The sequence below is a fragment of the Sceloporus occidentalis genome, unplaced genomic scaffold, assembly GCF_023333645.1.
Source record: "Sceloporus occidentalis isolate IW3139 unplaced genomic scaffold, rSceOcc1.0.p SCAF_1, whole genome shotgun sequence".
NCBI classification, from domain to species: Eukaryota; Metazoa; Chordata; class Lepidosauria; order Squamata; family Phrynosomatidae; genus Sceloporus; species Sceloporus occidentalis.
The window spans coordinates 9,324,885-9,349,845 of record NW_028316981.1 but is presented as its reverse complement, the minus strand read 5'-3'; the positions used below and the strand labels follow the sequence as shown (position 1 = coordinate 9,349,845).

Sequence of the window (24,961 nt, the reverse complement as noted above, 5' to 3'; positions counted from 1 at the left end):
AACTAGCAAAGCTGTTTAAAAAGGGAGTACTGGGTTCCCTGTAAACAACAGATTAACCAAGAAAGTCAGGTACTGAACAATATCACTATACAACTACTAACCATGAAAAGCGTATGTCTACTGAGGTATGGCTTGAGTATATAAAAATGATTATACAATGCAAATAAAAAAGGGAGAATAAAAAATAATAAAGTCCATACACAATTTATAAAACCGGAAATCTGAAGATCCTGTAGCTTGAAACACTGGAAAAAGATATGAGGTTTGGAATCCTGTAACTTTTCAAGAACCTGAGGTTTGGAGATTCTAGGATTTCAAAAATCTTGAAAATAATTATGTACAACATAAAATTGAAATTTATGGCATCTAGGAGCTGAAGAGACGGTGATTTCCAGAAATCTTTACAACTGTTTCAAAGGATCTTCATCAGTCCATGTATTTCTGCTTCTTATAGAAAGCCCATACTGAATCCTGAAGGCATTTAGAATAAGAATGTGTATTCAGCCTTCTTTCAAAGCATGGTCCAGAACACACTGCAGATATAATCCAATCTGACACCACTTTAACTGCCCTGGCTCAATGCTAGGGAATTCTGGAAACTGTAATTTTGTGAGACATTTAGCCTTCTCTGTCAGAAAGCTTTGCAGCCACAATAAACTACAGCCCTCTATAGATGGGCCTTTTAGTACGTACTCCATATGTACTAGGGTTGCCTGGGGGCATCTCTTTTAGATGCCTGTAACCCGAGTACGTACAGAGTACGTACAAAATGGTAGCACCCTGTTCACATGGGCACCGCCATTATAACATCACGGCTGTGCCACCTCCACATGGGTTTTGCCGCTGGTACAGCCTTTACACGGCCGTGCCAGCAACACATACGAGGAAGGGGCCCTTTCCCCGCCGCTGTTGAGTGTCCTTGGGGCAAAAAGCCCCAAGGGCACCCCTTTCCAAGCCGTGGGGAAGCAGCCATTTGGTGCTTCGGCAGGGCCTGGAAAAGTGGCGGATCGGGGCCTTGCGGCTGCCGCTGTACCAGCTGAGGCCCCGATCCGTCAGGGAAAGGGGCAGGTACAGACTGATGCAAAAGGGCGGACTGTAAACTGCTTACAATTCCCAGAATTCCTTAGAACTAAAACAAGGCAGTCAAAGTGGTTTCAAGATAGATTCTTTCTGCAGTATGATTTCCACCTAAATTTGTTAACCGCAGTTAGCAATCTGGCTGCAAACTGTGTCTTCTGGGGAAAGGCAATCCCATCCAACACAGGCTGTATCCCTACTCCTTGATCTGCTTTTGACTGACCAGCAGGGCTTCTTTCTTGACTGTTTTAAGATAGCTTAAACATCCCTTTTAAAAAACGGTTATGGCCCCTCAAAATGACCGGAATGTAATGAGCTCACCTGCTCCTCTTTCGGCTTTTTCTCCTCTGCCTGGCTCAGGAGGAAGGCCTCTGCCAAGGCTACTGCTTGGGAGGTTGTCTCCGCTCCACACTCTCGAACCCAGCTCCCCATCTCTGGGGGAAGGACGGCCAGGAACTGCTCCAGGATCACCAGGTCCATCATCTCAGCCTTGGTGTGTCTCTCTGGCTTCAGCCATTGGCAGCAGAGATTGTGGAGCTGGCTGCAAACCTTTCGGGGCTCTAAAGCCTCCTCCTGGAAGACATACTGCCTGAAGTGCTGGCGCTGGACCTCAGAACTGAGCATCTTCTCCTCCAAGCTCCTCTGCGTGGCTCCTATGGAAAGACGCAAGCCTCTTCTCTTCTGTCCTTAGACTGACCAGAGTGAAATTCTCTCCTAACTTATGGCAGACTTAGTTCGCCATCAGTGCAGCTGGGCATCTTCCCAGATGGCAGAGAAGCTCATTCCTCTTTTACTGGATTCTGTCTCAGGGGAAATTACTGGGGACACCAAGGCCTACAAAGAGAACAAGACATCATGTGAATGTGCTGCTCTAAAGACTCTCTTGAGAAGGTGATGTTTTACAGCCAAATCCAAACTGAAAAGTGCTTCTTGCCTCTGTAAAGAAAGGTCCAACATACACTGCAGAAATAATCCAATATGAGAGTGGTTAAAGTGCACTGGCTCAGTGTGAGGGAATGGGGGGAACCGTTTAGTCAGAGAGCGCTGTGCCACAGTATAGTTGTTCCTTCCGGTTCACAGGGGATCCATTCTGGACACACACACACACACAAGTCAGAAAAACTACAAATATGGGGGCCCCATTCTTTTTAAAGGCTGCATGCCCTCCTGTGTGAGCCATTTTGTCCCTCCTGGCTTCCCATCCACAGAAATTCAACACCGCGAATGAGAAGCCAGCGAATCCAGAGATGTGACTGTACAACTCCCAGGATTCCCTGGCACTGAACCAGGGACAGCTAAAGTGGTCTGAGGTTTCCTCCCTCTCAAAGTCACTGAGGAGAGGCAGTGTCTGTGTGGTTCTTCCCCCTTCGTAGCAACAAACCGAGAATATCGTCCATATTTTCAATGCAATCTCCTTCCATTTGCTCTTTCCTTCTTTACAGAATCCTATAGTTGGAAGAGACCAAAGGGCCCTGATCCAGTCCAACCCCATTCTGTCATGCAGGAACTCCCAATCAAAGCAATCCCCATCGATAGACGGCCATCCAGCCTCTGCTTAAAGACCTCCAAATAAATTTTATTATATCTCTGTGAGGCAGAAATGGAGGTGCTGTTCTTTAAAACTTTCCCTCCCTCCTTGCCTCCAAGGCCTTTTGCTGACCCTGACCAAATCCAACCTGGAAAGTGGTTTTCTCCTCCTAAAGACAATGAGGGAAAGCAGGGGGTCTGTTTCTGTGTCTTTCCCTTTCCTTCTGAGCCACAAAAGCCCCCATTTCCAATGCCCTTCCCTCCCTAACATTTCCCTGCCTCATCTTCCTCCTCCTCTTTTGGCCTCCTTTCCTTCCTTTCAGCCCTTCTTTCTCTGTGAGGCAGAAAAGGCGATGCTGCTCTCTTCAGCCTTCCCTCTCTGCCTCCAAGGCCTCCTTTTGGTGCCTGAAGCGGAGGAGGAGGAAGAGGCCCAAGGGGGGGGGGCGGTTGTTCCCAAGGGCCTTCCTCCCTGGAAGAGGAGCTGCCTCTGCTGCCTGAGGCAGGCGCTTCATCCAGACCGAGGGGGGGGGGCTTTCTCCTCCTTCTTTCCTTCCTTCCTTCTCTCTGGAGGGAAGGAGGGAGGAAAGGGCTCCAAAAGGAAGGAAGCCAGGGAGGAAGACCCACGGAAGCAGCTGCAGCAGGGCCCTGCCTCCCTTGCTTCTTCTCCCTGGCCTCCCTCGCAGGGCTGTTCTGGGGCTCCTTTGCTGGGAAAGGGAAGGAGGGCCATGGAGCCCAAAGGAGCCTGGTCTGAAGGGGTTCTCTGTTGGGGGAGGGAGGGAGGGAGGAGTCACCTTCCTTTCTTGCAGCCTCCCTCCCTCCCTGGCAGGGCTGTTGTGAGGTCCCTCTGCAGAGAAAGGGAAGGAAAAGGAGCCTGGTCCCAAGGGGTTCTCTCTTGGGGGAGGGAGGGAGGGGTCTCTTTCCTTTCTTGCAGCCTCCCTCCCTCCCTGGCCTCCCTGGCAGGGCTGTTGTGGGGCTCATTTCAGGAGAAAGGGAAGGAGGGCCATGGAGCCCAAAGGAGCCTGGTCCCAAGGGGTTCTCTCTTGGGGGAGGGAGGGAGGGGTCTCTTTCCTTTCTTGCAGCCTCCCTCCCTCCCTTGCCTCCCTCGCAGGGCTGTTGTGGGGCTCATTTCAGGAGAAAGAAAAGGAGGGCCATGGAGCCCAAAGGAGCCTGGTCCGAAGGGGTTCTCTCTTGGGGGAGGGAGGGAGGGAGGGAGGGAGGGAGGAGTCACCTTCCTTTCTTGCAGCCTCCCCCCTCCCTGGCCTCCCTGGCAGGGCTGTTGTGGGACTCCTTTGCTGGGAAAGGGAAGGAAGGAGGGCCATGGAGCCCAAAGGAGCCTGGTCCGAAGGGGTTCTCTCTTGGGGGAGGGAGGGAGGGAGGGGTCTCCTTCCTTTCTTGCAGCCTCCCTCGCCTCCCTTGCAGGGCTGTTGTGGGACTCCTTTGCTGGGAAAGGGAAGGAAGGAGGGCCATGGAGCCCAAAGGAGCCTGGTCCGAAGGGGTTCTCTCTTGGGGGAGGGAGGGAGGGAGGGGTCTCCTTCCTTTCTTGCAGCCTCCCTCGCCTCCCTTGCAGGGCTGTTGTGGGACTCCTTTGCTAGGAAAGGGAAGGAAGGAGGGCCATGGAGCCCAAAGGAGCCTGGTCCCAAGGGGTTCTCTGTTGGGGGAGGGAGGGAGGGAGGAGACACCTTCCTTTCTTGCAGCCTCCCTGGCAGGGCTGTTGTGGGGCTCATTTCAGGAGAAAGGGAAGGAAGGAAGGAGGGCCATGGAGCCCGGTCCGAAGGAGTTCTCTGTTGGGGAGAAAGGGAGGGGTCTCCTTCCTTTCTGGCAGCCTGCCTCCCTCCCTGGCCTCCCTCGCAGGGCTGTTGTGGGGCTCCTTTGCTGGGAAAGGGAAGGAAGGAGGGCCATGGAGCCCAAAGGAGCCTGGTCCCAAGGGGTTCTCTGTTGGGGGGGAAGGGAGGGATCTCCTTCCTATCTTGCAGCCTCCCTCCCTCCCTGGCCTCCCTGGCAGGGCTGTTGTGAGGTCCCTCTGCAGGGAAAGGGAAGGAAAAGGAGCCCAGTCCCAAGGGGTGCCTTGAAGGGGGCAGCATTAAAGGCCCTCCCCTTCCTCAGCCCACAGACACGCGAGGCCTCCCAGGGGCGCCTTTGTCCCGCTCCTTCTTCAAGAGGGAGAAACCAACCCACCTCCTGGATGTCCCTCTTTACCTTAGCCACGCCCCTTCCGGTAGGGCCAGGATGAAAGAGACTAGTCCTAGAGAGGCGCTGGGGGGAAACGGAAGTAGCGGCTGTCAAGCCAGGACTCGGATTCCCACTGGAAGGCCGAGGAGGAGAAGCTTCCTTCCTGAAACGCAGCGGAGGACAGGAAGTAGCCCTCCCTCCGCCTGGACGTCACTCTCAGCTCTGGCCCCGCCTCTTCCGGCGGAAAGAGAGAGAGCGAGACCGTTCCTAGAGCGGCGCTGCGAGCAACCCGGAAGGAGGGACCTTCTAGGCAGATCTCAGTTTCCTCCAGGAGGACCAGAAGGGAGCAGAGCTGCCTTTCTCAGGGAAAGGCTGGTGGGGAAGGAGCTGCGTCCACACGGGAGAGATAACCCGGTTTGGCACCGCTTTCACTCTTTCCTGGCTCAAGGCTACGGAATTCTGGGAGCAGGATTCTGTTGTGGGGCCCAAAGTTAAAGCGGTGCCAAACCGGGTTCTCTCTCCAGTGTGGACGCGGCCAAAGTCCTGGAGAAGGCCTCATTCGTTCATTCATTCATTCATTCACTCCTTCTCCGCTCATTCTGAGGGTGGCCAGGGGTCCCACGGGGCTCTGTCCTGGGCCCAGTGCTGGTCCACATCTTTATCAATGGCTTGGAGGACAGAACTGGGGCCACACTTATCAAATGTGCAGATGACACCGAACTAGGAGGAGTAGCTAACACCCCGGAGGACAGGATCAAAATCCACAATGAGCTGAATAGACTCGAAAGCCGGGCCAAAGTGAATTTCAGTGCATTTCAACACGGAGAAATGTAGGGTACAGCACTTAGGGAGGAAACATGAGATGCAGAGATACAGGATGGGGACACCTGGCTGAACGAGAGACTTATATGTGAGAAAGGGGTCTGGGAGTCCAAGTAGAACACAAGATGAACATGAGTCAACCGTGCGATGCGGCAGCTGACAAGGCCAATGCGATTTTAGGCTGCATCAATAGAAGTATAGTGTCTAGATCAAGGGAAGTCATAGTGCCACTCTATTCTGCTCTGGTCAGGCCCCACCGGGAATATTGTGTCCGGTTCTGGGCACCACAATTTAAAAAGGATGTTGAGAATCTGGAGTGTGTCCAGAGGAGGGCGACTAAAATGGTGAAGGGTCTGGAAACCATGTCCTATGAGGAACGACTCAGGGAGCTGGGGATGAGAAGGTTACGAGGTGATATGATAGCCCTGTTGAAGTATTTTAAGGGGTGTCATATTGAGGAGGAAAGAAGCTTGTTTTCTGCTGCTCCAGAAAATAGAACAAGGAGCAATGGAAGCAAGCTGCAGGAAAAGAGATTCCAGTTGACCATTATTAGGAGGAAGCTCCTGACAGTAAGGGCTGTTCTTCAGTGGAAGACATTCCCTCAGAAAGCGGTGGAGCCTCCTCCTTTGGAGGTCCTTAAACGGAGGCCGGATGGCCATCTTTCAGAGGTGCTTTGATTGAGAGTTCCTGCATGGCAGAATGGGGTTGGACTGGATGGCCCTTGGGGTGTCTGTCTTCCAACTCCTATCATTCCATACACAACTCTTTGGGTTGTTCTGGTGCTTCCCAGATGTCTCCCTAGTGAGCTTGAATGGGCCATTTCCCTTATTGTTTCTTGGCACTTTGTAGGCACAACTAGCTGTTGTTCCCCGCTGTGCTAGTTGTGAGGTTGCCTACAGGATTCCCTATACAGTTTATCCTGCATCACTATATCTCTTACTGAATTTTGTGGCATCAGCTGGAGGATTTCTTTTTTTACCTCCTCAAACTTTCCTCCAGTTTTTGTTCTTTGGCCAACTCAGATGAGGTTTGTTCACAGAAAGAGCAAAGGGCACCTAACTCAATTGGTTGCATCAAGCCCATGCTGACTAGTTGGTAATGGAATATCTCTGTCCTAAGGGGTGCGTCTAGATTGGAAAAACAATACAGTTTGACACTACTTGCTCCATCCTAGGGAAGCCTGGGATTTGTAGTTTTACAAGGTCTTTAGCCTTCTGTGCCAATGAATACTGGTGCCTCACAAAACTACAAATCCCAGGAATCTTTAGGATGGAGGTATGACAACACCAAAGTGGTGTCAAACTGCATTATTTCTACAGTGCAGATGCAGCCAAGGTACATCTTCTCTTCCTGTTTCACACCGCACCATGTGGCTTGGCTGCTTCTGGCGTTGCCCCCTGTAACATTCCTCACTGGCATCTCTTATCTAGATATGTATTTCCATCATTGCCCTCCATTATGTATTACTCTGTTATTTATTTATGTCCAGCTTGGTACCAGGAGGCCCTGAACACTTAGGCATCTCTATTATGTACTGCTCAGACAATCTATTTGCTATGTGACATGCTAGCCATCTTCATGCCCCCTTCCTCAAAACCCCAACACTTTCTACAAACCCCTGTTCCAGGAGAAGTGAAATAGTTTAATAAGGTCCAGTTGACATGGAGGAGAAACCTCTACACAATGACTAGAGGGTTGTCTCCTCCACTTTTAAGCTTGCTCAGATTAGGAGCCCCACTCAAGTCTATGGGTCGGCCTGGTGCAGAAGGAAAATCACAGCCAAACGACTGTTTTGTTGGCTACTTTAGGTTCAAAACACACTGCAAAAACAATCCAGGTTGTTTTAACTGTCCTGGCTCAGTGCTAGAGAATCCTGGTAACTGTAGTTTGTTGTGGCACCAGAGTTCTCTGACAGACAAGGACAATTGTCTCACAGAACTACTGGAACAATCTCTAATTCCTCCTGTATTATTATGACCTGTAGTTTGGGATTTACCAAAGCCGATTTAAACAGGGTGGGCGGTGCTGGCCCTTCAGAGACATAGGTTTGAGCGCCTGCTGCAAGAATCTGCTGGTATCAGCAGCCTCAACCGAGGCAAGCTGTCAAGGAAGTGATGCCTAACAAGTGTGTATGGTGGCTTGTATGGTTGCCATAAGTCAGGACCTCCAAACTGAGACAAATGTAGGGCTACATTTTCAAATGTAGGACACGTTTTTAAAAATGGGGGACACATTAAAAATTGAATTTTAATTTTTTTTTAATATAAATGCTTGTTTCTTAGGCATGCTCAAAATGGAGGACATTTTGGCATTATTCCTAGACAGATGGCTGAAATGTACTTCTCTTTCTGGCCAACCCCCCCCCCCCACCCAATTCTACAACTACAAGTCCCACTCCCAAGCAGGCATAGCATTTAAAAACCACAGGCAGTCTCTTGTGCCACTGCAAACTACATTTCCCACCCCCAAGCATGCATAGCATTTAAAGACCACAGGCAGTCTCTTGTGCCACTGCAAACTACATTTCCCACTCCCAATCAGGCATAGCATTTAAACACCTCAGGCAGTCTCTTGTGCCACTGCAAACTACATTTCCCACTCCCAATCAGGCATAGCATTTAAAGACCACAGGCAGTCTCTTGTGCCACTGCAAACTACATTTCCCACTCCCAATCAGGCATAGCATTTAAAAACCACAGGCAGTCTCTTGTGCCACTGCAAACTACATTTCCTGCTCCCAATCAGGCATAGCATTTAAAGGCCACAGGCAGTCTCTTGTGCCACTGCAAACTACATGTCCCACTCCCAAGCCTTCTTAGCAATTCCCCCCTTCCTCCTTTTCCTTGCCTCCTCCAACCCCCCCAAAACCCCTCACACTCTCTTTTCACCCAGGTATGTCTCAACTTTGGGGGGATTTATGGGTCAGATCCCTTGCAAAATCTTTTTTCTTTTCTAATGGGGGCAAAGCCTTGAGAAGCCCTGGACCCCTGAGAAGAAGAGGAGGGGGCTTAAAGAGAGGGGGTAATAAGGGGGCTACAGGCAGGGTTGCCATTACTCAGAAAGGAGTTGGGCTCACAACAACAACAATAACAACTGCAACAGCAGAGGAGGAAGGGGGAGGAGGAGAAAAAAGGGGAAGGAGAAAGAAGAAAAGTAGGAGAAAGAAGAAGAATAGGAACAAAGAGAAAAAGAAGATGAGGAGAGGGAAGAAGGGAAGAAAAAGGAGAAGAGGAAGAGGAGGGGAAGAGGAGGAGAAGAAAAAAACCGGAATAACAAGAAGAAGAAGAGAAGGAGAGGAAAGAGAAAGAGGGAAATAACAAAAAGCAACTTGCCTGCAAAGCCCCCTCCGCTTGGAGCATGCCAAATAAGGAAGCAGAGGGCTGGCTCCTTGAGGGGGCTGGCCAATAGGGGCAGGGCAGAGCAGCAGACCCCGCCCCTGCTATCTCCAGCCTGCTGCTGAGCACCGTAGCAAAGGGAGGCAGCAGCCCTGGGAGCCCTGAGTCGGGCAGCCACCCGGAAATGGGGGGAGGGCGGGGCGGGACCAGGCACGCCCCCAGGAGGCGGGAAAGTCCCGCCCACTGCCGTGAAATGGCAACCCTACTTGTATGTGGCCACCCTGATGGTCTTTGCTATAGGACCTATGATGGCTAGAGATGCTCATGCACCAGTAGTCTTTGGCATGGGTGACTTGGTTTCTGGTGGTAACCTCTCAAGGTTTCATGGCAGGTAGTCATGTTGGGCCTGGCCCACCTGCTAGGTATGGAGACTGATGCCTTCTTGCCCATGGAACAGGGCTAAAAGGAAACAAAGTGGGCTGTCAGAGGAACGAAAGCTGGTGCTCCTCTCTGGGTGGATTGGTCTCTAGCATGGTGTATGTTTTAAATTCTTCCCAATGTCTGGGAGAATGAAGGAGGCGGCTGGGGGTATCTATTCTGACCTCTGAGGAGGCTAGATCTCGCCCTGAGGGTGGGGTCTAGGTCTGGCAGAATTGCCATGGAGTCAGTTGTAATAACATTGAGCTGCGAGTGTAAGAGCAGGACCCCAGGCTCAGACCCCCGATGTGCCAAAGGGACAGAATCAGGAGGGGGCCCAACCAGGCAAATGGTTTAGAGAAAGTCTCCCTTAGGTACTAAGACAGTCAGCACCCTCAGGACCAGGTATAAATCCCAGAAGAGAAATGGTGTTGTGTAGGCCAGGCAAGCAACAAGTCACCCGAGGAGTCCCTGACCATGGAGATGGGATGCCATCCCATCCTGGCCCCTTGCCTGTGTCACAACAGTGAGGTTAAAAGTGAATCTGTTTATGGCTGTGGTGGCCTAAGGCCTCAGCCCATGTCCTCCTGGAAGAATTTCAATAAGGAGAAGACTGAGGGTTTCAGGGGGTCCTGAAGGACCTCCATGCTAACTAATTTGTTATAGAACAGTGTTTCCCAGGATATCTGGTCTGAGGAAACAGCAATAGTTTCCATTGTTTTATGGGAGTCTAAGCGGAGTAGCAGGTCTGGCAAGGGACTGCCACTTCAACTAGTATTGGTATAGAGGGCTCACCCTGAGACTGGCAGGAATGTTAGGCATGGGTGCCCTTTGTTCCATGGCCCAATCCTATTTTCCCCTTAGTATTCAGTCTAGGGAAAAACACAAGCTAGTGATCCCAATGGGGAAAAGGATTGCCAGTTAAACCTCCAGGGTTTTAACTTGTCTAAAATGTGGATTATGTGATCTATCAGAATAGAACCTGAACCCATCTGGACCTATGCCATCATCCACCCGATCACTGGTGATAGCAATGAAGGTGATATTAAAGTGATTTAATTTGTAGCAATGAAGACTTACCACTCTGAAAGAGGAATGTTAATGTCTGACTACCACCTAATAATTCTGAACAATGTGCAATTCTTTACTGGAACATCTGTGCACCTGTGTAAAATAAGACTAATTCGATGGTTAGGCAAGAGGGAGACTGGGTTAACCTTTATCTCGTAGACCTTGGTGAGTCCATGCAGAAGTGTGGATGCACTCTGTGTTAACAGGGCCTGCTGTCAGAATTAAGTCTTATTTCATCTGAGGAAGAACTTTAGACAAAACTTTAGACTTTAAAAATCATCCAACTCTATGTAGGAGACTATCATCAACCTATAGGAAGGTTGAGGGGTCTCTCAGCTGAATGAGCTGCTGGTTATGGAGTCATGAAATGGGTAACCGAGGACTCGGCAAGGATAATACTCTGCTTTCCAGTTTGGAAGGGAGAAATTTCTCCACAAAAAATATGTTTTATTTTATATCCATTACATAAATACCTGTTTAACCTAAACCTGTTTAACCTAAATGAATATAAGTCTCCAGGACCAGATGAACTACATCCAAGGGTATTAAAAGAACTGGCAAATGTAATATCGGAGCCATTGGCAATAATCTTTGAGAAGTCCTGGAGAACAGGAGAAGTGCCAGCAGACTGGAGGAGGGCAAACATCCCCATCTTCAAAAAGGGGAAAAAGAGGATCCAAACAATTATCGTCCAGTTAGTCTGACATCGATACCAAGCTGACATGCTAGTGATGCCTAACAAATGTGCATGGTGGCTTCCATGTGGCCACTCTGATGGTCTCTGCTATCGGACCTATGATGGCTCGAGGTGCTCATGTACCTGCACTCTCTGGTATAGGTGACTTAGTCTGTGGTGGTGACCCCCAATGATTCATGGCAGGTAGCAATGGAGGGCCTGATCCCCCTGCTAGACGTGGAGGCTGATGCCTTCTTGCCCTTGGAATAAGGCTGAAAAGAGACAAAATGGGGCATAGAGGAACAAAAGTGTTGAGAAGAGAAGTTTCCATATCTTCTGGCCAGTGACCCCCATGAACCCTGTCCCTAAAGGGGGGGGCAGGTTTTGAGGAGAGAGTCATCGACAAAGCCGAGACCTTTCTCCAATCCTGGGAGCCCTTGCCATATTAAAATCTTTATTCACACTTCCAAGGCATCAAGAAAAAAGAGAAAAGGAAAAGGACTGAAGATGATGCAGAGCAACAGCAAACACATCCTACTAGAGTGATAGGCAAGACAAGACTGGCCTTCTAGGGTTAGCTCCATCCACATGGGGTCACCAGAAGGCCTTTTTTTCCTGTCTGCCTATTGGAGTGAGTGGGAGGAACATAACCCAAACTACAGGATGTGGGGATCTTATCTACTGGGAAATGACTCTGACATAAAATGTTGATAATTTTACTGGTAGATTTGCCATTAATGGATTAATCATGTATCATCAAACCTCCTTTTAGAAACCATAAAACAAAAGAATGTGCTTCATGATTCTACTTCTGATGACTGCAGGAATATAATCTTGCAGTATGAGGAACAGCAGCAAACCTAACTCCCAACATTTCAGAAGGAAAGGCATTAAATCTGGCCTTGGTAAAGTCTACAATAATAAAAAGGCCTAACATATTGTTTAATCAATGTGCTTGATGAAAAGGATAAATTTAAATGGGTTCAATGGGCACAAAACCAATATCCCACAGTCATTGCTTTACTTCTTCAAAAGCAGTGTTATGCTCCTGACGTAAAAGAGGTCTGATGACTGATCACTTGAAATACCTTTGGGGCAAGAAGCTTTGACCATCCATAGATAGAAATATAAACTTGTGCCCAATTTCAAAATATTAACCGTGCGCCAACATTTTAGTTTGCAATGCAAGCCCCTTGCCATTAGAGGGCATTCCCCTGTTTCAAAAACTAAAACTCTATTAGGAAAATTTAGCCTGACGATTATTGAACGCCTGATGTGATTTCCCCCTGTTTCTCCATCCCAGGCATCTCTCCTGTATGAGTTGCTTCCTGACAGGTGAGGTGCATCTTCTGGGTGAATTGTTTCCCACACTCCAGGTACTTAAATGGTTTCTCTCCTGTGTCAGTTGTTTGATGAAGGGCGAGGGAGATATTCTGAGTGAAATCTTTTCCGCACTCCAGGCATCTGAATGGCTTCTCTCCATTTTGATTTTTTTGATGATGAGTGAGATCTGTCTTCTTAATAAAACTTTCTTCACACTCCAAGCATTTAAGTGGCTTCACCCCCGTGTGAGTTGCTTGATAAAGGGTGAGGTGTTTCTTCTGAATGAAACCTTTTCCATACTGTAAACATTTAAATTACTTTTCACCCTTGTGATATTTTTGATGATGAATGAGATCCATGTCCTTAATAAAACTATTCCCACACTCCAGGCATTTAAATGGCTTCTACTCTGTGTGAGTTGCTTGATGTCGAGTATGGTCTGTCCTCCGAATAAAACCTTTTCCACATTCCAGGCATTTAAAGGGCTTCTCTCCTGTGTGAGTTGCTAGATGATAAGTGAGATCTGTCTTCCGAATAAAACCTTTCCCACACTTCAGACATTTAAATGGTTTCTCTCCTGTGTGAGTTGCTTGATGATAGGCAAGATCTCTCTTTTGAAAATAACTTTTTCCACATTCCAGGCATTTAAATGGTCTCTTTCCTGTGTGAACTGCTTGATGATAGTGGAGAGACCTCTTCTGAATAAAACTTTTCCCACACTCCAGACATTTAAATGGTTTCTCCCCTGTGTGAGTTGCTTGATGTCGAGTGAGACCTATCTTCTGACTAAAAACTTTCTCACATTCCAGGCATTTAAATGGTTTCTCCCCTGTGTGAGTTGCTTGATGTCGAGCGAGGCCTATCTTCTGACTAAAAACTTTCTCACATTCCAGGCATTTAAATGGTTTCTCCCCTGTGTGAGTTGCTTGATGTCGAGCGAGGTCTGTCTTCTGAATAAAACCTTTCCCACACTCCAGACATTTAAATGGCTTCTCCCCTGTGTGAGTTGCTTGATGTAGAGTGAGGCCTGCCTTCCAAACAAATGCTTTCCCACACTCCAGGCATTTAAATGGTTTCTCTCCTGTGTGAGTTGCTTGATGACGAGTGAGGTTTATCTTCTCAATAAAAGCTTTCCCACACTCCAGGCATTTAAATGGCTTCTCCCCTGTGTGTGCTGCTTGATGACGCATGAAATGCACCTTCCGAAGAAAAGCTTTCCCACACTCAAGGCATTTAAATGGTTTCTCTCCTGTGTGTGTTGCTTGATGATAGGTGAGGTGTTTCTTCTGGCTGAAATTTTTCCCACACTCCAGACATTTAAATGGCTTCTCCCCTGTGTGAGTTGCTTGATGTCGAGCGAGGTCTACCTTCTGAATAAAACCTTTCCCGCACTCCAGACATTTAAATGGCTCCTCTCCTGTGTGAGTTGCTTGATGTTGAATGAGGTGCGTCTTCTGAAAAAAAGCTTTACCACACTCCAGACATTTAAATGGTTTCTCTCCTGTGTGAGTTGCTTGATGATAGGTGAGGTGTTTCTTCTGGCTGAAACTTTTCCCACACTCCAGACATTTAAATGGTTTCTCCCCTGTGTGAGTTGCTTGATGTCGAGCGAGGTCTGTCTTCTGAATAAAACCTTTCCCACACTCTAGACATTTAAATGGCTTCTTTCCTGTGTGCACTGCTTGATGACGGATGAGGTGTGTTTTCCGAATGAAATGTTGTCCACACTCATGGCATTTAAATGGCTTCTCTCTTGTGTGAGTTGCTATATGATGAGTGAGATGTGTCTTCTGACTGAAACTTTTCAGACAACCCAAACATTTAAATGGTTTCTCACCTACATGAGTTTTTTGATGACAAACGAGGTATCTTTTCCAAATGAAACCCCTTCCCTTTCCAGAAATATTACCTTTCTTTTTAATATCAGTTTTTCTTTCCTTCTCATTTAACTGGTTGCACTGGTCTCTTTGCAACAATGCTTGGCATGTTTCTTCTTCATGCTCATTCAGTCGGCCATCATTGCCTGGAAGAAAGAGAAAGTACTGCTAAGAACTCAAGAAAGAAATGGAAGGCAACTGTGAATACCACTTAGAGCAGACAAGTCTAAAAACTTTGGTATCATATCTACTGGTAATCTCAGTTCAGTCCACTGCCTATCCCCTTAAACACAAGTCTCTTGGTTTCACTCTTCTGATGTTCCTTTCCCATTCTAACCCTCTGGGTAGGGAATGTCTGGGTTATTTCTGATCTCAATTAAGATGTTCCAGGAGAAGAGGGACCATCTTACAGACAGAGCAGATTGTGTTGGATGGCATTAATGTAGAATGAGTATTGTGCAGCAAGAGGGGGTTTTGTGTGTGTGTGTTTTTAGTCCCTCAAAACTAGGGATCAAGATCTAGCTGTTACACACATCATGTAATGCTGAAATACAGTCTGAAGCATTGATGTAAAGAATAAACTTTAAAGCATCTATCTATGTAATTAAGGTGTAAATAATTCCCAGCATATTAATGGCTTTATGACAAATTTGTCTGGAATTACAGCAGCTGGAGAAACTTTTCCAGATCATGCGAAACTTGGACTGTTTTGGCAGGTCTTCTAAAATGCTTTACAAGTTACAGGAGATGTTTCTTTACAAGATGCTATTATTCAAATTGTTGAATTTCAAAATAGGCAAAACTCGATGGAAGACAATATTACAAAAACAACAGACAGAATTTGGTACAGAGGATTTGAAAAAGACTTCCTTCTCTTGTAAATCACATAGAAGCAATGTTAACAAATCAATGTCAATGCTGAATTTGATGAATTTTTGAAATAACATGGTATTGAACATCAGACTACACAGGCTTCTTCTCCAGAGCAAAATGGCATGATAGAGAGAATGAACAGAACTCTCAGGGAGATGGCAGTAACCATGCTTTTGGAGGCTAATATGCCTTGGTACTATTGGTCTGGAGCAATCGTGGCTGTTACTTACCTGTGCAACAGACTGCCAACTAAATCCAAAGATGTAACCCCATTCCACTTGTGGCATGGAGTTGAACTAAAATTAAACCATCTGAAAGTTTTTGGAAGCAAAGCATTTACCTATATTCCCAAACAGAAAAAAGGCAAACTTGATTGCAGAAGTGAAGAGGGAGTTTTTGTTGAATTATGCTAGAAATAGTTACAGAATTCTAAATCCAAATGGATGCACAATAAAATTAGCCCAAATCTAATTAAAACTAAGATGTTTGTTAAGATTTCTTTGCAGAAGAAAAAGACACCCACCAGCAACCAAAACAAGTCGAGTTATTTAGTCCTTCAAAGACGGCAGGCGGCAACACTCAATTTCTGCGTCACAATAGCAAACCCAACCTTTTGCCAGCTTCAAAAGGAGCAGCTTTGTACAACTCCTTTTGGAGCCAGCTAAATGCCAGATCAGGGCTGCAGCACACAGTTGCTACAGCCCTGATCAAGTGCTCAAAGGTACGGTGGTAAGTCGCTCCTTTGGGGCTGTCTGCTTCACCCCTCTGTCAAGCAAAATTATTTTTCTGTTGTCTAAAATCATATTACACCAACAATCTCCTGCAAAATATGTTGATATCACATCTTATTTACATTATACATCATAGAAAACACAAATACATAGTTTACATACCGTTACATTTTTTAGTATGTTCACTTCAGTGTAGTTTTCACTAAGCCAAGCATGGTCACCATTTCCTCATGCTATTGTATAGGTAATGCGCTTTGGTGAATATGCCAGTCATGTTTCTCTCAGATGCACAGTGCTCAAGTCTTGTGACACTTTCATATACCATTTGTCTTGACGTTTGTATACCTGACACCTATGTACTTTGCCCTGCTATTTAGGTTCTTAGCAATGCATGCCTGAGAAACTTCATGCACCTTGATGCACCTCATAATTTTCTCCTAGGTCCTGCAACAACTGTCTAAACTGCTCTGCCTCACCAGCTAATTCTGACAGAGCTGCAAACTTCACTTCTGCAGTGGAAAGCACCACACTAGTCTGCTTCCTACACCTCCATGCTACTACATTATCAACATGTTTGTCTACAATTCCACTAACAGATTACCTGTCACCTTCCTCTGAAAAAGAGCTGTCTGCACAACAGTCCAGTTCAGCATCACTCTTTGCAATCTTAAGGCACATCTCCCGTGTACCCTTCACCATTTTAGTCGCCCTTCTTTGGACATGCTCCAGTTTCTCAACATGCTTTTTAAATTGTGGTGCCCAGAAATGGACACAATATTCCAGGTGGGGCCTGACCAGAGCAGAATAGAGTGGCACTATTACTTCCTTGGATCTAGACACTATACTTCTATTGATGCAGCCTAAAATCACATTGGCCTTGTTAGCTGCCGCATCACACTGTTGACTCATGTTCAATTTGTGGTCTACTTGAAAGGGATCTGGGAGTCCAAGAGTCTGGAAGTCATGTCCTATGAGGAACAACTTAGGGAGCTGGGGATGTTCAGCCTGGAGAAGAGAAGATTAAGAGGTGATATGATAGCCCTGTTTAAATACTTGAAGGGATGTCATTGAGAAGCGAGCTAGCTTGTTTTCTGTTGCTCCAGAGACTAGGACCCGGAGCAATGGATGCAAGCTACAGGAAAAGAGATTCCAGCTCAACATTAGGAGGAACCTCTTGACAGTAAGGGCTGTTCGACTGTGGAACCAACTCCCTCGGTGTGCAGTGGAGACTCCTTCCTTAGAGGTTTTTAAAAAGAGGCTGGATGGTCATCTATCGGGGATGCTTTGATTTGAATTTCCTGCATGGCAAGGGGTTGGACTGGATGGCCCTTGTGGTCTCTTCCAACTCTATGATTCTATGAAGACACTCCCTCAGAGAGTGGTGGAGTCTCCTTCCTTGGAGGCCTTTAAACTCAGGCTGAATGGCCATCTGTTGGGTATGCTTTGATTGAGAGTTCCTGCATGGCAGGGGGTTGGACTAGATGGCCGTTGTGGTGTCTTCCAACTGTATGATTCTATGGTGCTATGATTCTAGAATATTAAGTAGACAAGGTGAGTTTTTGGTTGCCTATATTGAAGATATTGGCATGTATTGCCAAACCTGGAAGGACAACATGAAGAACCTGGAGCAAGTGCGTGAGGGAATTAGGATGACTGGTCTTACAATCAAAGTTCCAAAATGTCATGTGGGAAAGACAGAAATTACGTATTTGTGATACATTGTAGGAAGCAACCACCTAAAACCTGAATTAGGATGACTGGTTTAAGGTGGGCACTGATGGTTTATTTATTTATTTATTTGTTCTATTTTTATCCTGCCTTTCTCTCAAAGTGGGACCCAAGGTGGCTAACAACAAATATAACACACAGCAATTAAAATGGTACAATAAAAAATGTCAAAAAATAAAAAAATTACAAATATAGATTTTAAAACCTACAATGTTAAAATTTATCTAAAACCAACCCTCTCATCCCACAATAAAACCAAGCCTTCCAGATCTTTAAAAGCCTGTTTAAATAAAAATGTCTTTGCCTGCCTGCGAAAGGCCAACCGTGAGGGGCTGTGAGGCTTGGTGGGGTATTACAGGGCATGTATTCCTAATTTCACTACCTAGCTGTGCCACTGTCAAAGCTGACCAAAAAAAGTTACCCTGTCAAGGTAAATTGGACAATTTCTTCTCAGGGAGCTTTTGTAGGTACAGTGGACTCTTGGCTTACACGGGGAATCTGTTCCAGACCCCCCCCCCCCCCGCATAAGGCGAATAACACATATGCTCAAGCACCATTCATTGTATTGCAGCGCGGCTTCAGTCTAAGCCGAAAGTCATGTATAATACGTCCGCATATAGTGTGGGCGCACTGTACAGGTACAGATGGGCAGCAGCATCGTGTCATGTTTGTGAGTAAATGTTGCTGCCCCAGGAGAAACCTCTGGCCATAATGAAGGAGCGCTCAGCAATGGTCTGGGCTTTATAGAAATTGAAATCTTATCTATGGGAAGGTTTGTGTTATGAACAGACCATTCCCCACTATATTAGTTGAATCACATTAAAGATAATAATGGGAAACTACTACAATGGAGTCTCTTTCTCCAAGATTTTGATTTCAATAGGCAACATAGTAAAACTCAGGAAAATGTTGCAGCTGATGCACTCTCTAGGCAACCCAAAGAGGGAATGAAGATAAGTACTGATGTGTAATGAAAAACATTTGAATGAATAAGTATATCGTGGATGGTACAAGAGAAGAGTGATGGAGTTCCAAGGGTAATGATAAGAAAGGAATTTGGGAAGGTTATTGAATCATTAAAACTCTTTCCTCTTTGTTGAGATTTCTTTAGGAGACCTAAATCATTGCTGTACAGAGAATGATTTCCAAGGGGGGAAGTGTGAAGGAGACCCTTTGGAACATCTGCCTGGCAAGCAGCAATCAAACTTGACAGGAATGGTTTGTAGACGAAACGTCCAACCTATTCCAGTGGAAGCATATGGGAAAGGTAAGTACTCTGTGAAGAGAAAATCTGTCAGTTTAAAGAGGAGAGTTAGCAGAGAGAAACCTCAGAGAGAGGTTGAAGAGAGGTCTGAGCCACCAGCTTCAGATGGGAGGGGCTGGGATTGTGTGTAGTGATAGTAGATTCAGAGGAAATATTACCCGAAAGGGATACGATTTGTTATATAATAGGCTAGTGATCTAAAACTTGATATAACTAAAGGGTTATTGAGTTAGAACTTGATAAAGAGATCTTATTATTATTGATATAACAAAGGTTACAGTTTGTTTTCATATAATCACTAATACTAATATTATCTCTGTGTTAAATTATTCAGAAACACACTACCAACTACACCATCCTATTTGGACACTGAAATAAACATTGGGGTTCCAATACCTCTAAAAGAGACATTTAGGGCAATGCACCCTTTACTCACAGAAGGTCTCTAAATTAAATGACAAAAAAGGTTAACCAGGAAAGTCTGGTACTTGTAAATATGCAATTTATGGATATTCACAAGTACATGACTTTCCTGTTTAGTCTTTTTTGTTCCTAGACCTCAGATACAAAGAGGTGTCTGGTGATTGTAGGTAGGAGATAATGCTGAGGAAAAGACAGGAACAGGGCTTTTTATTAAGGTAAGACTGACAACTAGTTTAAGGAGGAATAAGATACTCTTCCTGCCTGTCATATCACTCTAAGTTGGAAATGACTTGAAGGCACAGGAAGAACAAAGAGACCCAGGAGAAAACCTTTTTGAGTTAAGTTTGGATTAATATCTCAGTAGAAGATGCACTGTAATGCTGATTCTCCATTGAAACTAACTAGCTCTTCCCTCCATACCAGGACTTGGCTTTCTTCTTCTCTTTCAAGGAAAGCCTGGGCAACTGATAGTAGCCACTTCTTTCATGTCCTCCCTTCACTGAAACATTATGCCTTTCTATCTTTTGAGGATTCACTGAGAGCAAAGGGACTTAAATACCTAGTGGGACAAGAAAGCAAGGTGTGGCTGGGAGCGTCGCCCTGCCCAGCACCATCGGGCTAATTGCGGCCAGGAGGACATTTGCCACCTGCCAGCACCACCGGGCTTGTTAGGAGGACCCTCGCCGCCAGCCCAGCACCACCGGGCCTTTTCCAGCGGTTTGGAGGACTCTGGCCGCTTGAAAGCGGCGCTTTAAGGAGGGGGAGGAGCCTGGTGGCAGCGGGCTCTTTAAAACGCCGGCTTGTCGGCTCCCCTCCAGGAGCGTCGCCCTGCCCAGCACCATCGGGCTAACTGCGGCCAGGAGGTGTGTTTTTTTTTTTTTAAATCCTTGGGGGAGGAGGGAGTTTTTGAGGAAGGTTGGAAGCCAGCTTGTCAGGAGTTTGTAAACATGGTTTGTTTTTGGCTTGGGGAGGGTTCGGGAGGTGCGGCTGTGTTAAGCGGAGCTCCTATAGATGTAGTGTGGGGCAGGGGGAGATATAGCGGTAGGAGGGTGGAGACATATTGCAAGCGAAGGAGGGATCGATGCATAATATCTATCCCACCTTCCATCCACTCTCCTAACCAAAGAGGTCTGAGGGTCAGTCCAACTGTACCACAAGCCTTGTCTCTGCTCCTATGCAATGCCAGGTCGGTCAGAAATAAGACCCACATTATGTATGATCTTCTGGAAGATAAGAACTACGACCTGGCTTGCATTACTGAGACCTGGCTTGGGCCTGAGACTGAAGCGGTGTGGGCACAGGCCCTCCCTGCCGGGTACTCAGTTAAGGACCAGATCAGGGGGAGTGGGCGGGGGGGGGGGGAGTGGCCTTGATCCATAAGAACACGCTTTCCCTCACCAGGAACCATGTGCGCCAGATTGACTCCATCGAGTGTATGTACTTGACCCTGAAGGCCAAGGACAAGTTAGGGATTCTGTTGGTCTACAGGCCACCCCGTGCGCTAACAGATTCCCTGGCCGAGCTGACACAGCTGGTCTCGGAGCTGGTGCTGGAATCCCCTAGGCTTCTTGTCCTGGGGGACCTCAACATCCCCTTCGATGCCAGTTATGTTCCAACCGGTGCGGCTCGGGATTTCATGGCTACCATGACTGCCATGGGCTTGTCCCAATTGGTGACAGGGCCTACGCATTCTGCCGGTAATACACTCGATGTTGTCTTCTGTACGGACATGGAGTCTCCGTGGGCAGAGGTAACGAATACCTCTGCCCTGTCATGGACGGATCATTTCTTGGTTGAGGTGAGTATCAAGGCTGCTATCCAGATCCGCCCCGGGGGTGGCGGACCTATTCGAATGGTCCACCCTCGAAGGTTGATGGAACCCAAAAGGTTCCAGGAAGCCTTAGAGGGTTACTTGGTTGGAACTGACGGCGATTCTGTTGATGCCCTGTCTAACACCTGGGATACTGATCTCTCCAGGGCTATATACAGTATCGCTCCCAAGCGTCCTTTCCGGCCTGCTTCCAATAAAAAGCCCTGGTACACGGAAGATCTCAGGGCAAGGAAGCGGGCTGCGCAACGACTAGAGCGCAAATGGCGGAGACATCGGGACTTAGCCGACAAGACACTCCTAGAGTCTCATTTGAAGGCCTATGGAGTGGCAATAGGTGCAGCTAAGAATTCTTTCTATGCTGCACGTATTGCGTCCGCGGAGTCGCGTCCAGCAGAGCTGTTCAGGGTTGTGAGAGAGCTTACTCAACTGGCTCCCCCCCTGAACCCACTATTGGAGCCATCTAAAGCCTGCTGTGATGAGTTTAACAACTTCTTCGCGGATAAAATCTCTCGGCTAAGGGCTGATCTTGACGCTGTTATTGGTTCAGAATCAGGAGTAGAGGCGTCCAGAGCTTCCGTGGACTCAGTTATACTGGATCAGTTTGAGTCTGTTAGTACCGAGGATGTGGACAGGATCCTCAGCAGCGTTAGGAGGACGACCTGCTCTCTCGATCCCTGCCCTTCTTGGCTGGCAGTTCAAGGGGGAACGGCGATAACAGAAATGTTGCGCCGAATTATCAATTCATCTTTCAGGGAGGGCTGTTTTCCATCTAATCTTAAAACGGCCATTGTTAAACCTTTGTTAAAAAAGCCCTCCCTAGACCCCCTAATTCGGAACAATTATCGGCCTGTGTCACTGCTGCCATTTCTAGGGAAGATGATCGAGAGGGCCTTCCAGCTTCAGAGGGTCTTGGAGGACACGGCTTATCTAGACCCATTTCAAACCGGCTTCCGGGCGGGCTATGGGGTTGAGACTGCCATGGTCGCCTTAGTCGATGATCTCCGTCTGGGCATGGACAGGGGTAGCGTGTCCCTGTTAGTGCTCTTGGACATCTCAGCGGCCTTCGATACCATCGACCATGGTATCCTTCTGGAGCGCCTGGGGGAGTTGAGTATCGGGGGCACTGCTTTGCAGTGGTTCCGTTCCTACCTCTCGGGTCGATTCCAGATGGTGGAGCTGGGGGACTGTCGCTCTGACAAGAGGGCCCTTACATCTGGGGTCCCTCAGGGAGCGATCTTGTCCCCTATGCTATTTAACATTTACATGAAGCCGCTGGGAGAGATCATCCGGAGACACGGGGTGCGGTGTTATCAGTACGCTGATGACACCCAAATAGTTTTCTCTGTGTCTCGGACTGCTGTAGTGACTAGGGATGGCATCTCTCCGCTCAATGCCTGTCTGGAGTCGGTAATGGGCTGGATGAGGGAAACAGACTCAGCCTGAATCCAGGGAAAATGGAAGTACTAGTGATAGGTTCCCCTGGTCCCGGGAAGGAGGTTTGTCCACCTGTCCTGAACGGGGTCACACTGCCCGTGAAGGACACAGGTCGCAGCTTGGGGGTGCTTCTTGACTCGTCGCTCCACTTGACTCCTCAGGTGGATGCGACAGTTAGGGGCACCTGCTACCAGCTTCAGCTGATACACCAGCTGCGACCCTACCTGGACCGGGGGAGCCTTGAAACAGTGGTACACGCGCTGGTAACCTTTCGACTTGATTTCTGTAATGCGCTCTACATGGGGCAACCCTTGTACCAAACCCGGAAGCTTCAGTTGGTTCAGAATATGGCAGCCAGGCTGGTCACTGGTTCTTCCAGGGTCAGCCACATAACACCTATCTTGAAAGATCTGCATTGGCTGCCTATTCGCTTCCGGGCGCAATACAAGGTGTTGGTCGCGACCTATAAAGCCCTAAATGGCTTGGGCCCAGAGTACTTGGAGGACCGCCTCTCCCCATATAATCCGCCCCGCACTCTCAGGTCAGGAGGGAGACATCTTCTGCGAGTTCCTGTGACGAGATTTGTAATAACTTCGCAGAGGGCTTTTTCGGTCGCTGCCCCGCAGTCCTGGAACTCTCTCCCTATCGAGCTCCGCTCAGCCCTCTCCCTTGAGTCCTTTAAGAAGAATTTGAAGACCCATTTGTTTCGGCAAGCTTTCCCTACCATGTCTTGAATTGTTATCTGCTCCTATAATGATGTCTGATCGTGTTTTAGCTAGGGGGTTTTATTGATGTTTTTATTGGTTTTAAGTTAGGAATGAATGATGGCTTTTATGATGTTGTATGGTTTTATCTTGGGGAGTTCCTATGTTATATAATGTATTGTTATTGTTTTTGTTATTATTGTTAACCTCCGTGATCATTAGAACGGCGGTATATAAATAAACCTTCATTCATTCATTCATTCATTCATTCATTCATTCATTCATTCTCCTTCTGCCTTCTCACTTGCCCTTAAACAATCCTGTCATTTTAAGAGTGGCTAGATGGGGCCACAGCGACAGTTGCAAAAGGCAGATCAGGCCCTTGGAGGGGATACTGTTAGTGGGACTCCCAACATCCCACTCAATGGTCCAAGATTAGGAGTCTCAGGGTTACTCTTCAGCACTTGTCAGCTGTTCAACCACAAGAAAGAAGGAGCCTTACCTAGAGAGAACAGGATCCGCAGATTCTCCTCCATCACTTCCCGATGAAGGGCCCTTTGGCCTGGGTCCAGCATGGCCCACTCCTCCTCCTTGAAATACACAGCCACATCCTCAAAGGTCACCTGATGAAACAGAATCATATTGCTTCAGACTGATCAAGGAAACTGAACTCCTTACAGAATGCCACCCCTAGGCCCCTTAAAGTGTCATGTTTGATGGAAACAATGAAGGGGAAAACAAGATTCTGTGGGGACCAGAGAGCAGTCAAAGGAAGAGGAGCGCTTAGTCCACCCTTTTCTTGGCTCACTTGAGATCCTGTTCCCCACCTGGTATAGTCTTGCAGAATCTGTTCTGAGTCCATCAGGATGAAGAGATGTGCTTATACATATAGGTCCAGTTCTTATTCCACCTCCTGGGAGGAACAGAGAAGGAAAGAGAATGTTGTTAAACCTTCTGTATTCTTCCTCCTTCAAGGCTCTATGTGTGTGCACAAAAAGAACTAGGAAGTCAGCATAGAATCACAGTAATTCTGAACTCGGCATGGGGAACAAATACCTGTTAATAAATATATGCAAAGCAAGTAGGCAAGCATCCCATAGCAAATTAAACAGCCTCAAAACTGTTAACAAACGTGAAGGACCAAAATTTAGTTGAGAAGAGAACAGAGAGGAGTTGAAAGAAGTCCTGGTGCCTGGTTCTTCCCTGCATAGAGAAGAGAGAGGACTGAAGGTGGACTCTGGAGCTTTCTGATAATGAGGACATCATCCCAGTAAAGCAGCCCTTCCATTCACCTTTTCTCCCTGATGAACATACATAGGTATACATCAGGTAACCAAGCAGATTTGTTTCTAGGCATTACTGTATAAATATGTGCATAAGTCAACCACATGTATAAATCGAGGGCAGGATTTGGGATATTTTGGTATGACCTGTGTGCAAGTTAAGCATAAAGCTTAGGGGCATGTAACAAACGACATAAAAGACTAAGCAAAGGAAAAAGATGCCTAAAAGCTTTAAAAATTCCAGCAGGCATAACTGTTTTTGCTCACCCTAAAGGCTGGCTGGATGAGGAAGGAACTACAGTAAATTTTGGCTGTATAATGTGGAGCAGATGGCTACGAAAATGTGCCCATGCCAAATTGCCTGTAAGGGCAAGATTTAAGATACAGTAATATCTC

The 24,961-nt window shown here is 47.1% G+C and overlaps 1 pseudogene across 1 annotated transcript in view; it reads right to left on the bottom strand.

The window, feature by feature from the left end:
• Positions 1-24,961, bottom strand: part of LOC149320644 (uncharacterized) — a 42,815-nt pseudogene that overhangs the window by 13,575 nt on the left and 4,279 nt on the right. The window contains exons 4-7 of the transcript XR_016278100.1: positions 24,110-24,195; positions 23,785-23,905; positions 12,357-14,440; positions 1,399-1,764 (exon numbers count right to left, since the gene is read on the bottom strand). The product of XR_016278100.1 is annotated as an uncharacterized LOC149320644 (transcript). The remainder of the gene's footprint in view (positions 1-1,398; positions 1,765-12,356; positions 14,441-23,784; positions 23,906-24,109; positions 24,196-24,961) is intronic.